Source organism: Malus sylvestris, chromosome 12 (assembly GCF_916048215.2).
Source record: "Malus sylvestris chromosome 12, drMalSylv7.2, whole genome shotgun sequence".
In the NCBI taxonomy this organism is placed as follows: Eukaryota; Viridiplantae; Streptophyta; class Magnoliopsida; order Rosales; family Rosaceae; genus Malus; species Malus sylvestris.
Window position 1 is genome coordinate 13921747 of NC_062271.1, and position 15745 is coordinate 13937491.

A 15745-nucleotide genomic window follows, 5' to 3' on the forward strand; every position below is an offset into this window, starting at 1 on the left:
AAACTTTTCTTCAATTTCGTGCCATTTTGGTATTTGATAGCAGGAGTGAATTTAGTTTATATAAACAAGGGATTCGTTTCGGTTTCACGGTTGCGTCTAAAACTTGATATTAGACTGCCTACGTATCCTTAACGGAATCAAACCGGCGTAGTTCATTATTTTGAATGACTTTTGAAGCGACTTTATGCCTTTGAGTTTTGACACGGCTTTGTACCGTTTTGAGATTTGATACGGCTTCGTGCCATTTGACTTCTTCAAGAATTTTATGGGAGCTTGATCCATGTATTTATCGAGCTTTTTTTTTTTTGCTTTGAGATGGTTTGCGTCCACGGTGTTTGGAATGACTTGTGTTGTCATTGTCTCTGTGCTTATACTGTAAGTTTCGTTGACTTGGATCTAACTTAATGGGTGCTTGAATCTACAAAATCCACTTTGGTGAAAACAAAATGATAGACTCACGGGATTAACTTCCATTAGCTTGCTGAAAAGCTTCTTTCATATTTTAATCCTAGTAAATTGGGACTTTATCTTTGCTTGACTTTTCCTCATGGTTTTGTAGCAATTCCATCCTATTTGAAATAGGACTTTTTGAAACTTTAAAAGAATGAAAGCCCCCCCCCCCCCCCTTTTTATAACTTTGCTTTTGAGTTTTCAAACCCATTTGCCATGGGATTTTGAACCCATTTATTCCAAGACCCAAGTTTTCATTTAATCTGACAACAGGCTTTGTTTTCTTTTTTTTTATGTGATTTTAAGGCTTCAAGTTTTAATAGGACTTCCAATTTCAACCACTCCCTTTTTCTTCACGTGAGCACTCCCATGTGAAGTACAATTTTCACTTTTTTTTTTTGTGGCAGAGACTTGAAGGCAAAGTGGGTCTTCAATATTTACTTTTCTTTGAGCAGACTCCCACGTAAGGGGTTCAGTTATTTCACCCCCTCTGCTTGCGAGATGGTTTCAAAGGAATCCTCTTTTTCCTTGGCTCTTGACGCACAGTGTTCTTCTACCAGAAGCTAAAGGCAGCTCCCGTTGATTTCGCCATATTTTTTGAAATTCCTTTTGGATTTGTCAGCCGTTGATTTCCAAACGAAGATGGGTAAGCTTGGTGGAATTCAAACTCTTTTGAATTATTCTAATTTATCTTCTTTCCTTAAACTGTAGAGACCTTTTTATGTAGGTCACAGACTCTCTTTTCTTTCTGCTGTACCATCTTGCTTATGCTTCTCTTGTGTACCGAAAATTCAAAGTGAAAAGGAGAAAATAACCAGCAGGTCATTCCATTTTCGTTTTCTATTTTCTGTACTTGATTTGGAGTGGGTTGAAGCTGCTCTGAACTATGATAAATTTTTTTATGTAGGCGTCGCAGGCTTGGCTGTTGGATACACTATTTGCAGTACCGAGTTCGTTGAAAACAATTATTGACTCATGGCTCCAAAGGTGAGATTCTGCATTCAGAAGTTTGTAGTAACGTGCTCATAGTATCTACTATACTTTTGAATGGGTTTTGATGTATTATCACTCTCTGGCATTTCTGTTTCCGCATAAAGGATTATTTGACTGGTCTTAACAGTGGACATTTGGACACCTCTTTTGTGTTCCCATTTATGTTTTGCCTCTGATATTTAACACTTGCATAAAGTGATACTTTTCCCAAAATCTTTTGTAGTCTTGATTTGTCTTCTAGTTCTTTGGGTGTTAATATGAAGGCTGCCATGTGGGTGAGTTTTCTGATTAATTTGGAAGGTTTGACAGTAAACTTTTTTCTTTTTTTTTTTTATTGAACTTGAGACAGCTTGAACCCTTTTTAATCTAACTTTTCCGTGGTAAGGGAACAAATGTCCTTTAGCTATGTATTTAGAGGTTGGCATGGTCAACATTTTTGACCCAATGTTTGATCAAACTGATAGTCACACTTAGGTCCTTCGAAAGACGTCTTCTTCTTTTCCTTTGTCTTTATTAAAAGTTGATTTGAAGAATTTTTCTTTTGTGGAATTGGACCAAGCATGAGTCGGTCAAGGGCAGTTTTGGCTTCCTTTTCCTTTGCTAACCATCTTTTCCATTTTCTCCTTTTTCTTGGACTTTATCCCCAATAAGTTTTCATATAATTTTTAGCCAAAGCCATCCTCCATGTTTTGTACCCGTGGGTAGCAAAAACAAAAACACCAAATAGAATAATTTATTTTCTCTTTCTTGAGTTGCATCTTTGTATATGTTGACTCCTTGCTGTCTTACTTCTCAGGAACTCAAGCTTAGAACTTTGAAATTGCACTTGACAATCTGGCGAATGAGTAGACCATTTAAACTTGGTTAAAATTTCACGGGGTGGTCTAGGCCACCCCGAAGAAATTCATGGGATTCTTGGAGATTATCTCTGCTGCAGCTGGGGAGTCAGTGGATATTTAGAGTCTCCAACTCCATTTAATTGGTGAAGAACGCCAAACAAAGAGGCAAAGGTCTTATATGCTCTTGCTTGTTTCCCTTTCCTCATTCATTGTAGCTTTTTATTTTTGTGTTTGCTGCCACAATTTTTTTTGTTCTTCTTGCAACATAACATCAAACAAGAGAAAAAGAATAATTTTAAAAGAACTTGCTTCATACCTGGTGATGAATGTTCTTCTTTTGGATCTTGATTCAAAAGCACAAAATGGTTGAATAGCTTGCTCTCTTTCCTGGCAGCACCTTGTTGCTTTTGGTATTTTCTCTAAAAGTTGCTTCTTATTTTCTACAGAGTTTCCCCTCTTTTTTCTGTCTCCTCCCTTTTTACTTGCTGCAGGTGATGCTTATTTATAGGCATCCTAGGAAAGCTCTAGAATTTGTTACGTGGGGGAGAGGTAGAGGCCATGACCTCCTGCCACTTTCTGTTAACCACCATTTCTGACTCCACGTTCCTTTTTGTTTGCAGAAAATGGGGAGCACCTTTTTTTTTCTTTTGTGCACGTTACTTCCCCCCTTTTGTAGGAGAAAATAAATTTTATTTGTGGGTAAAAGCCCATCCTCATCTTTTGGGCTTGGATTACACCTTGTAGTTTGACCCCATTTGTGTGGACTCTATTTTTTCATATGTTTATTATTATTATTTTGTTTTTGTTCAACACCCCTATGTACCCTAGTTTGGTTATATGTTATTTCCCTTAAGTTTGAATGGTTTTGGGAGGTCTTTGGGTGAAAAATGTTCATGGAGATTTTTGAGTTTTTCATGAATGTTCTTCATTGTTCTTGATATTTTAGCAAAGAACAAAAAGTTTGGTGTTTTGATTCAAAGTTTTGATTTATTTCATAAAGTTTTTGTTTTGTGCTTTTCAAATGTTTAAATGTGTTAGATATTTATTTAGAAAGGTGATAGAAATATTGATGGGTGTGTAAGGATTAATTCCCTTTTACACACACCACTTGCATGACTTTTGTGTCATGCACCTCATGCATGACTTTATGTCAAAACTACAAATCAACACACACATCACTCCCTTTAATATCTAAAACCGGCCACCCTATTAAAATAGGGTACTTTTGGGGCTTTTATGCAATTACATTTGTGTATTTGCACTTTGGCCCAAAAGTTTATGTTTTTACGTTTAGGTCCAAAAATGCTAAAGGACAAATAGTTTTGTTCCTTTAATGAAGTTTTTGTATTTGTTGAAATTTTTAGGTTCTAGTTGTAATTACATGAAGTAGTGGACTTTTGTGTTTTTACAAAGTGACCCCAAAAGTTTGTGTTTCGCAATATAGCCCAAAAAGTTGTGGTTATTGCATGTTGGCCCAAATTAGGTAGAGAACAAAATTGTTTTGTCTCTTTAAATGAGAATTGGATTTTCATTTCATTTAGCTCCATTTAAATCAATTTTATGGATACAAAAACCAAATGAAAATGTTGCATTCAAGTTTAATTAGTTAAAGCGTTAATTAATTAAAGGGTGATTATGAACCTAAGCCTACGATAATTGAGCTATGTGAAAGGCCGTTTCAAATTTGTTTGAACCATGGGAATGTGTAGATTAGATTTTGGTTGTAATTTGATTTGATCAAATGTTGTACAGAGCATAAGCTCATCTTTACTTTGAAGTACTCCTTTCTTGTTTTATTTGATATGCATGAAAATGGAGTAGCGGGTCCAACGCCCAATAAGACAACACGCCTTAATGTGATTAAACGCGTAACTAAAATCAATCACCATCCCTAGACCGAGTGATGCGAAAATTAACTTAACACACAAATTAAACCCTCTTTTTGTCAATTGTAGTAAAGAATGTAAGTAGGGATCGTTCTAGGCCGGGGATTAGGAGGGATTGCTAAATCACTTGGAAACTGACTTGAAAACGTAAAAACAAAGTTTAAAACACTAAACTAGACTCAAAGAATGCAAAACTATACTTTAAAATACTAAGATAAACAAAAAGATTCAAAACAGCAAATAAACACTCAAAACTGCCTTAAAAACACTTTCTGGGCAGTTTTGAACACCTAACACTAAATTGGACGAAATTGGGTTATGACTTGACTCAAGACACTTAAAAACACAAACTAAAGTGATTACTAACTAATCTAACACTTTGAAATAAATGGGAGATTGGTTCTTGACGAATTTGAAAACAAAACAAACTTTGTAAAACAAAACAGATTGTAAATGAATTTGAATGAAACTTATGGATGGAAGGCTAGCTAGGAGGTTCTTCTCCACACATGTTACACTTGCATACAAAACGATTTCCAGTTGCTTTTCGATAAACTATGAATACTCAACGCCCCAAATTAACCGTGAATTGCACTAATTAACCCTCAGTTTTTCCACAAGTTATTGGGTTGGATGATTGCATACGACAACCCAAAACATTCCCTACAAGTTCCCTACATGAATTGCATAATAGAGATACAAGCAAGAATCATTAAGTTCTATGAAAAACATAAGCATTGACGAGGCACTCGTTACTATGATTTGCATGAAACTTATGCCAAGAATTTACTTAACGTGATTGTGAGTAGCAACCTTCACTACTTGTGAATATAAGTTCATAACGATTAGGTGAAACTCCCTTATATTCTAGCGTCAAATTCATGCATGAAAATTAAGCGTGCACTCTCAACCAACATACACAAATCAGTTTTTATACGAACGGATAAGTAAATTGAATTCACAACTTATGAATCACAACTGGATGTAATCAAATCATATTGCAAGCATGAACATAGTTTCAAATCACCCCCTAACTAAGAGGGGTTTAGTTCCTCATGCTCGCAATTACACAAAGATAACTTAAATTAAACATTGAAATCAAAGATAGAAAACACCTAGAAACGCTCCAACATTCCCAAGGCTTGGGCATAGGCACGGCACAAGATGTTCCTTCTCCTTCCTTCCTTGCAATAGTCACGGCATAAGAGATTTAGAACAGGTTTTGGGTGGTTTTTATGGTGTAGAATGGATGGGGAATGGTATGGAAAGGTTTAGGGTTGATGGGTGGTGTGGCTAGGGGTGGTGTTTGGCTGAATTTTTAGAGAATGGTGATGGAGAGGTGCGGCTAAGGTAAGGGATCAAAATCTGTTTTCTTTGATAAATATAGGAGGTGGTATTTATAGGCTTGAGAGAGGACCACTCCATTTCCTTTGCATGTGCAGCTTGTGTGGGTATGAGTTGTCATGTTTCCCCTTTACATTTATACACACATGCTTCATCATTTCAACCATAAAACACACCAATTTTCTGCCAATGCCTTGTGCTTTTCTTCCACTTTGCATGTGGGTTTGCTGCCATGTTTCTTTGCTTTGCCATTACACTTGCACACATACATGTTATTTGCATCATTTCAACCACAAAACACACACATTTTCTGCCATGTTTCTCCTTTACATTTACACACACACATGCTTCATCATTTCATCCACAAAACACACACAATTTCTGCCCATGTCATGTGCTGCAATGTTCTCCTTGCCATGTGTTTGCTTTCTTTGCCATGTGTTTACTGCCATGTTATCATCCTAGCTGTTACACTTGCACACACACATGTTCTTTGCATCATTTCAACCACAAAACACACCATTTTTCTGCCCATGCCGTGTGCTCCCATGTGTGTGCTGCAACATTCTTTTCTTTGCCATGTGTTTGTAGAAAATTAAGGGAATGTGATTTCCTTGCATGCTTTGGTCTTCAATTTCGTCCATCTATATTGCTCCAAGCATAAGTTATTCAATTCATGCCCAAAACTGCTCCAAAACGCTCCATAATGCATCTTTTTGCACACTTTGTCCTTAGAATCTGAAAACATACGAAAATGACTTTAAACACTAAAATAACTATGAAATAATAATGTAAAAGCACAAGAACAAGCCAACTAAGTCGCATGAAAATGCTCCTATCACCGAGATTCAACACTAAGCTCGTGTTGGATCAAATCAAAGGTTCATAGTCATCCTAAGGCCCTAAGGCAACTATATAGTCCATCAATGAATGCAAACCTTATGTTAGTAGTATCATATACTCTTGCTTTAAAAACCGTTTTATAAGCATAGTGGGAGTATTATATACAACTAAAAACAATCAAATGGACCAATAGTTGTAATAGGACCAAAATTGTTTTAATAAGATTAAAATGAATGTTTATATGTGATGAGACCTTAAAATCCCTCAACCGACATACAATATTAAGTTGTAAGCGAGAGATGCTTTGAACATCTCTTCGTAGGCCTTCCACCGTGGTGGGCTCCAATCGTTTGTGACTCATACACCGGCTTCACCCTATAATGGGGAAGTTCAAAGTATGTGCTTACATCCAGGAGGAGTCCATAAACATATATGATGAAGTGAGTGTAGACAACGAGTATGACCAACATGATATAATTCTGAGGTTGTGCTTGAACCCCTACATAAACTAGCATGGTGGGAATGACTTAACTAAGTGCAATGGTGCCAAAATGATATAATTCTGAGGCAATCATTCTCTAGAGGCCAAAACAGATGGGTAATTACAAAAGTTGTAAATGGCTAAGAGTTATCCTCTCATCATTATTGTTGCTAGCCAAAATGATATAATTCTGAGGTGGGCTTGGTAATGATGAGTCTCCCATACCCTACTAAGAGTTTCCTCCAAAACTCTCGAATTCCAATGAGGGATATGGAATTTTCCAAAAATAGTGGGTGGTGCTATTTGATTTAAAGACCCGAATCAAATGGCTTAAAATCAATCAATTTATATTCATTATGTATTTGATTACCAATATATTTGCAAACGCTATCCAAAACTTGACAAAGAAAAGCCGAATGCTTTAGTTTCCGGACTTGGTACCACAATCCCAAAGATTGTCTTAAATGGATTGTATATGTACCTAAGTAGTCTAATCCTCACAATCTTCCTATTGATAATGTATCATTGGAAGAACATGTTAGATAAGTCTATCATAAAGAGGACAACACTTTTAATGTCATAGTTCTTCACTTACAAATCGTTGTATGAAGAAATAAGAGTTGCTTTGAACAACCCTTAGCTAATGCAAACACTAGTGCTTGTTTCTTTGTTAAATGAACAAAGAACTTAAGAAGAAAGCACAAGGGCATGGACACTTTATGTGCCATGATTCTTCACTTACAAATTGTTGTATGAAGAAATGAGAGTTGCCTTGAACAACTCTTGAAAGTTTGTAATTATGTTTAGAACATAATGGTTGGTTGACAAAAATAGCCCATCAACATGGACTTATGATGATTTTGAATTATTGAGTGTTGAAGTGTTAAACCACTTCTAGAAACGGAAACTAGGCAAGGACTTCACCTTTGTGTCCCTATCCAAATGGTTCACTAAGTTTATTGTAAACTATATAGTGAACAATAACCACACACTCTCCAAATCGCTTGATGTGTATAACACAATTGAAATAAGTTTCAAGAGAGATAGTGGGAGTTTAGGGACCATGACTATTGTAGTCAAAGGAGAAGTCAAATGAAGAAAGCGAAATAACTCCAAGGGAACAAACTTTCTTTATGAAAGGATGGACATTGGAAGGGGTATTTGCAAGAAATGTCTTGCAAGTGTCAAGAACACACATTTCGAAGGTGTTGTAAATTGTTCTTGAATAGTTCAAAACAGTTGGTTCTTCTACTTGAATGCTTGATTCTGTATTAGTAACTATGTTTTATAATCGTTGTAAAAGTGTGGCTAATAAGAAGTAGAAGATTAATGAGAGAAGAGAAAAGTACTTCACATTCGAAACGTAAATAAAATAAAGATCTCTGCGAAAGCAGATTGTACTAACTTCCTCATATGAACTACCAAAGAAATTGGAAAAACCAAAGATTGTCTTTACATTCCAATTTTAAGGAACTTAATTCCGTCACTATAGTAGAGATGGATGAATGTTTTGTTTGACAAAACATTGTTCTTTATTAATGAATAATTGGATTATTGTGATCTAATTGATTGTCTCTATAGTAGAGATGATATGGTAGTGTTAACTGTTTAGAATATAACGATACTTAAAACCCAAAAGGTTGCAAGGTAGTGACTAATCCCAACTCAGTTGTGATACCTCTAAAAACATAAATTACGAGTTGGTCATAGATGGATGCTTTGGATCGTTAGATCCGGATCCAATACCTTCTTGTTAAAATTGTATAGAGGCGAAATGTTCGAATCTTTATTCTTTTGAAAGAAGAAAGAATCACAAAGTTGTTGAGGTTAATTCACTTAGATGTTAGTGGCACTTGTCCACAACATAATACTACTCATGTTGGATGACATTCACCGAAGATCGCTCTTGGTTGGACTATCATTTATTTTGAATAAACACAAGTCCGAATACTTTGCAAAAGGTTTCAAAGAATTTAAGAAATGTAAGTTGATGAGTAAGACGTCTAAAGTATTCACCTCCTTAGATTTGATCCAAGGAAAAGTAACACTTTAGATGAGTTTCCTTGAAAGATATCAAGGAAAATAGCATCATAAGATAATGAATTTCTCCATTAGGAGAAGAACGAACTCGAATAAGATTTAGTTCGTTGGATGTTATCTTTTACCCATATATAGGATATACACTTCTAAAACAATATGATTGTCAATTAGAAGATCTTCCAAAATTTTCATGACTCCATAAGATGTAGTTGGAAAGAAAGACAAATCTTAAGCATGTTAAGATTTGGGGTTGTGTGCTTATAAGCAATATTTGTTTGATAACAATCTTGTGGGATATCCTTAAATTGACTTTTGGATATCGCTTCTATAAACCAACTAACAAATGTTGTTTTGTTGGGTAGTTCATTGTAATCCTACAATATGATTTGCCTAAGCGCAAATGAAAGAGAGATAGAACTCAAAGAATGCGTTCTTTGAGAGACAAGATAGTAATCAACAAATATAACAACCTAGTTCCTATACCACAAGCTCCAAAGTAGTCGAGAAGGATTTGTAAACCGTCTCAGTTGAATGGTTTGAACTTTATGACTATGTCATAGAGTTGCACCTCTTAATTCGAAAGAAATAAGAATGAAAATCCTTATGACTACATTGAGTGTATATACGACATATACTCAAGGAAATGGTAAAGTACCATTTGACCCGAAATAATGAAACCTTCATAGCTAATTGGTAGCTTAAGGTGACTACAATCAATAAGATTGGTTGACTTTGAAGAAACCATCTTTGACGTAGTCTTGTTTTCAATTAATTCGAAGATTGCTAGCTACAACTAAATGGTGATTCAATGTTTGGACATAATATGGGTTTCCGAAACCATTATTAAGATAGTCTTGATAATATATATGTCTAAAACTATGAATCACAAGACATGTAAGTTGTAGAGATCCATCCATCATGGATCTGAGCAAGCTAGTGGGAGCTATAAGCGCCTTATGAGAGAAAGATCAAATCGTTTGATTTCTCATAAAGATGTAAATGAATCTTTTGTTTACTAGGTTTACAAAAGATTAGTGGGAGTTAATCATATTCCTAAATTTGAATATATATATATATATATATATATGATATATTAATTTTGGAAATGAATAGAATACGTCTTCGTTAAAGTTATGACTTTAAACATTCTATAACGATAGAATGTATATGGGAGATATAGTCTATATACATGGGATGGAAATCTATAATGATAGATTTCAAGATATAATTGGATTATATCAAGCCCTAATAATAGACAAAAGATGCTAGGAAGTTTCTCATATGATAATAAACTTCAATCAGAAGAACAACTCTAGTGAGACTAGGAGGTAGCTCTTCTCAAAGGGAACGTACCCTTTGACTCCCAAAGAAATAATGCATGAATAGAATCCTTTATGCATACGCAGAAAGGTGATTTATGTATTTCATATTGTATGAAAAACATTGATATGAGTTGTACCTAGAAAGGTACAAGACGATATCAGTGCAAGCCCAGGATCAGAACCATGGCAACTGTCAAGTGAGTCCTTAAGTATTTAAGAAATACTAAAGGATAGATTCCTCAATAATTGAGGAAGAATTGGAGTAACGTAATGGAAGCGTAAATGTATTAGATTATGAATCTAATCCATCATTGGATGTTTCTTCATTATGAATAAAGAGATAAAAGATATCTCTTTATTATGACTAAAGAGATATTTGGATGGAAACATTAAAAGTAACGACTTTAGTGTGTTCCATTGTGAATGCAAAATATATTGCCATATAGAAGCTTACAACAATGTTGTTTGGATGGGAAAGTTCATTTATGAACTATCTATTCAGTTCCAACCAGAAAGTGTCTCTAGTTTACTGACACTATGACACTAATGGGGCGATAGCAATCAAGGTCTCATCAAGGTCCGAACTCAAATGAGAGACTAAACCACATGATTGAGAATCATGTATAATGGTGACGTCGTTATTCTCAAGGTTGCTTCTATGGATAACATATAGATATCCATTATCTAGGCCTACTACTCAGCCATTTTTGAAATGACTACAGAAGAGGTATCATCACTGATGACCAAGCTGATTGGCTCTAGTGCAAGTGGGAGATTGTTGGAAATGTGCCCTAAAACCAATCATGTGATGATACTTTACGGAAATTTCACATATTAAACTAATATAGTTTAAATATAAAGGGCAAAGATTATTGTTTAAGCCGTCTCATATAAATGTTATATGCTTAAACGATAAGTCCAAGGAATATGTGATTGGGAGAATGCGATCTAAAGAAGTTAGATTCATAAGACCATTCTCTTTCGTATACATATCATAAACGTTCCTGATCATAGGATTGCCAATTGGGCATTGACAGTCCGTTAAGATCAGTATGTGCTATGTCTTCTCTTAGTGAGAGTGACTGGTCTCGAGTCAATGGTGTGACTGACACCAAGACAAGTACGTAGGTGCTCAATAAGGAATGAGTTAACTGAACACGATCAACGAAGAGTTCTCATACTCATGTCACATGAGAACTCTTGGTTGGGATAATGCAAAGTAGTCATTTGACCTAAGGCATCATAGTTGTCTTATGGTTAGGTCCTTGATCTTTGATTATGTCAAAGTCACTCCATTCGCGGGTGTCCACGGCATAGTTGGGGTTAAGCCACTTAGCCATGGAGGCAAGTGAATGAGCAACAAGGGATCTCTAACCTTCAAACCATTTGAGGGAGAATACTCTAAGATATGATTAAGAATCTCTGGCCAGAGTATGAATGAGATTTAGGAAGTCGTTCCAAATCACATTCAAAGTAATCATATAAGTAAATGAATCACATTGGATAGTAGACATGAATAAACTATCAAACCAAACAATGTGATCAAGAGTATTGTATTAGAGAAAGGCCGTATTGCATTGTAATCCTAAACTGAATAGGTTCTCCACCTCTTCTGATTAGCTTGGGTAACCATGACATACTGCTAGGTGTCACTCATGGTTTGTGGAAGCCCTAAACGTGTATAAACACTAAAGGGAGAATTGAAAGTAAGTTTCAATTCACAATTGATTTGAAAGAGTTCTAATCGCCCACTGCCTTGCTAAAAGGAACCTAACGGATCGTACACCGTGTAAGGTAGAGATTGAAGAAACAAAGGAGATGAGTAAGAATAATTAAATGGTTTAATTATTTATGGCAATGATTAATTAATATGTTAATTAATCAAACGAATAAAGTTCGTTAAAAGACCACGGGTTAGTTTTGGGCCTCAAGGCCCAATGGGCTTCGAACGTCAAGCCCATTGACTTAAGTTGTATGACAACTTAATTCACAAAGGCCCAATAAGCCCAATAAAACCCTATGGCCGGCCATTTAGAGGAAGGGCAGTGAACTTGCTTTAATTACAAGTTTGCCACTCCAATGAATAAAGTTATAAATATGACTTTATAGCCAAAATTCATATAGGGTTTTTTTAAGGAAATTGGAGAGAACACAAAGCTCTCCTTTCTCTCTAAAGAGGCCGGCCACCCTTGGAGGGATTAGCTTGTAATCTTTCTCCTCCAAGGTCACTCATCTCTTCTTCACATCTTACCTTGGTGTGGAGACTTAGAGGTTCTCTATTTTGAGAACTTGGAGAAACATATTCTTCCATCCAAATCCATGGATCTAAGAAGCAAGGAATGAAGGCCCTCTCCTTGGGTGATTATCCTTTGCATATGCAAAGAGGAATCAACAAAGGTATAATTTCTCAACTCACTTTCTTTTGAGTTGAGTCTTGGTTCACCTAACTACTAAGCTTTGAATTTCTTGGGTAATGTTTTGTTTTGAGTGCATGCAAGCATGCTTCCGCCTTTAATTTGTTAATTGCATGCTATAGATGTTGCTCAAATGAACTTGTTTTTCACAAAATTTTCCTTCAGATGTGACAGTTCCGGGGGCTAGCTCATACAACCAATCTTTAGCCTTTTCAAAGAGAGAAAAGAGAAAAGCCTTCATTTTCAGAATGCTCCCATTAACATTCACAGGGGTCATGCTCGAACAAACAACCTCGAATTCCGTCAAGTGTTTATTAGGATCTTCCATGGACATCCCATGGAACTTAGGAATGTAGTGCAACAAACTTGATTTCAATTCGAACTCGTTCGTCTTCCATAGGGCATCCATGGGGTATTGGATGCATAGGGGAGCGGCATTGTCCAATCCCGAAGCGGAAAGCTCCTTGATTGGTCAATTGTCCACTGCCATGTTTGGATCTTCCTCTTTTTCTTCAAGTGGATGTTCTTCAAAATTAGGTTCAGGAATAGGTGGGTTACGATCTTGCTAATTCCTATTCCTTCTCAAAGTCCTCTCAAAATCGTGGTCAAAGTCCAAGATATGCTCACGAATCGGATGAGAACTCCGAGCATAAACCAGTACCTAAAACAAGAAAACAAACAAGGTCAGTAACTAACATAAAAACACACAAAAATAAACAAAAAAGATATAACAAGGGATTAGCAATGGCGCCAAAAATTTGATGCGAAAATAACTTAACACACAAATTAAACCCTCTTGTATCAATTGTAGTAAAAAATGTAAGTAGGGATCGTTCTGGACCGGGGATTAGGAGGGCTTGCTAATAACCTCTAAACTGACTTAAAAACATATAAACAAAGTTAAAAACACTAAACTAGACTCAAAGAACTCAAAACAAACTCCAAAGACTCAAAATAAGCTAAAAACGCTCAAATCTGCCTAAAATCACAAACTGGGCAGATTTGGACTCTAAACACACTTTTGGACGAATTTTGGTTTTAACTTGGTTCAAAACACTTAAAAACACAAACTAAATCAGTTTCTAACTAATATGACTCAACAAGGTAAAGGGGGTTTTGGTTTTGACGAATTTGAAATCAAAAAAAGTAAATTAAAGAACTAATGAAATCTGCACGAATTTGAGTAAATTGAATGGATGGAAGGCTAGCTAGGAGGTTCTTCTCCACACATGACACACTTGCAAACAAAACAATTTTCAGTTGCTTTTCAATAACTACGAATTCTCAACGCCCCAGATTAATTGTGAATTGCACTAATTAACCCTCAGATTTTCCTAATTTCATTGAATTGGATGATTGCATACAACAACCCAAAGCATTCCCCACAAGTTCCATACATGAATTGCATAATAGAGATACAAGCAAGAATCATTAAGTTCTATGAAAATCATAAGCATTGACGAAACACTTGTAACTATGAATTGCATAAAACTTATGCCAAGAATTTACTTAACACGGTTGTGACGAGCAACCTTCACTACTTGTGAATATAAGTTCATAACGATTAGGTGAAACTCCCTTATATCCTAGCATCAGATTTATGCATGAAAATTAAGTGTGCACTCTCAACCAACACACACAAATCAGTTTTAATTCAAATGGATAAGTAAATTGAATTCACAACTTATGAATCACAACTGAAAGTAATCAAATCATATTGCAAGCATGAACATGGTTTCGAATTCCCCCCTAGCTAAGGGGTGTTTAGTTCCTCATACTTACAAAGCAACGATAAACAAATTTAGACATTGAAAACAAAAGAAAGAAAACACCTAAACGCTCAAACGATCCAAGTTGGACAGCATGCATGTCCAAGCACTTTCCTTCCCTTCCTTTACTACGGCACAAGGTGTTGGTGAGTGTTTGAAGGTTTGGTTGTATGGAGGAATGGATGTGAAGATGAATGGATGTGTTTGGATGAAGGTTGTATTGAAATGGGGATGAATTATTAAGCAAAAACTGATTGTAATGGCTGCCACACACACTTCCTTTTATAGAGGAAGTGCACGGCATGAAGGGATGAATGGTGGTGTGAGCAATGATTCAAGGGTGAAAGTGAAGTAATGATGCAAAGCATGGAGGGTAAAATGGAGTGGTGTTGCAGCTATGAATGCAAGTAGGGAACATGAATGACTGTGCACATGGTAGATAAAGGAAAGAGAGGTGGAATGGTGCAGAAATGAGTCATAGGTGCAGGTTGATTCATGATGCACGGCATGGGCAAGGAAAGTGAAGGAGTGGTGCAATGAGTGCATGTAGTAGAGGTAAAAGTGAATGGAATCTGATGGGTGAAGGGGACAAAGGATGTGCAGCAATTGAGTGCAATGATTCAATGTAATGGTGCATGAAAACAGAAATAATGAAGGGGATAAGGGTGAGTGTTGTGGTAATGAGTGGATGTAAAGAGTGTAGTGGATGAAGCTCACGACAAGGGGATGGAAGGGAATGGATTTGTGAGATGTCATGTGTTGTTGTGGTATGGTTTGTGTATGTTTAAGGAGAAGGGATGGCTGAATGTTAAAGGAGAAAAGACCCCTATTTCCTTGCTGCAGAATTGTCCCCCTTGCATGTGTCTCTCTGCCCTCCAAGTTGTCCATGCACTTTGCATGTGTGTGTATGCCTTCTTTTCTTCCATGTGCCGTGCTTTATGTTGTATCTCCACATGTACTAGCTGTTACACTCACACACACACATGTTCTTCATCATTTCAGCCACAAATCAACCCATTTTCTGCCCATGCCGTGCCTTTCTTTCCCATGTGTGTGCTGCCATGCTCCTTTCTCTCCATGCATCCTCATGTCTCCATGTGCATGCACCTCTTTGCATGTGTGTGTCTCTTTTGCATGTGTGTGCTGTCCATCTTTCTTCCATGTGTCGTGCTCCCCTTTGTATTTGCACACACATGCTCTTCATTATTTCAGCTAGCAACCAACACAATGTTTTGTCATCACATGGCAGCTATGATGTTTGTAGTTGTAGATCAACACACTTGCACATACACATGCTGATTTCTAGCCTTCTAATCTTCAAAAACGTCCATCCTCAAGTCTCCATGCTTGCACTATCCAATATT

The 15745-nt window shown here is 36.4% G+C and overlaps 1 long non-coding RNA gene across 1 annotated transcript; it reads left to right on the plus strand.

Annotated features, from left to right (window-relative positions):
• Positions 1 to 825: 825 nt before the first annotated feature.
• On the plus strand, positions 826 to 1861 carry LOC126592047 (uncharacterized). Its single transcript, XR_007612589.1, has 3 exons — positions 826 to 1096; positions 1178 to 1271; positions 1358 to 1861. It is a non-coding gene; the product is annotated as an uncharacterized LOC126592047 (long non-coding RNA).
• The last annotated feature ends 13884 nt before the right edge of the window (positions 1862 to 15745 follow it).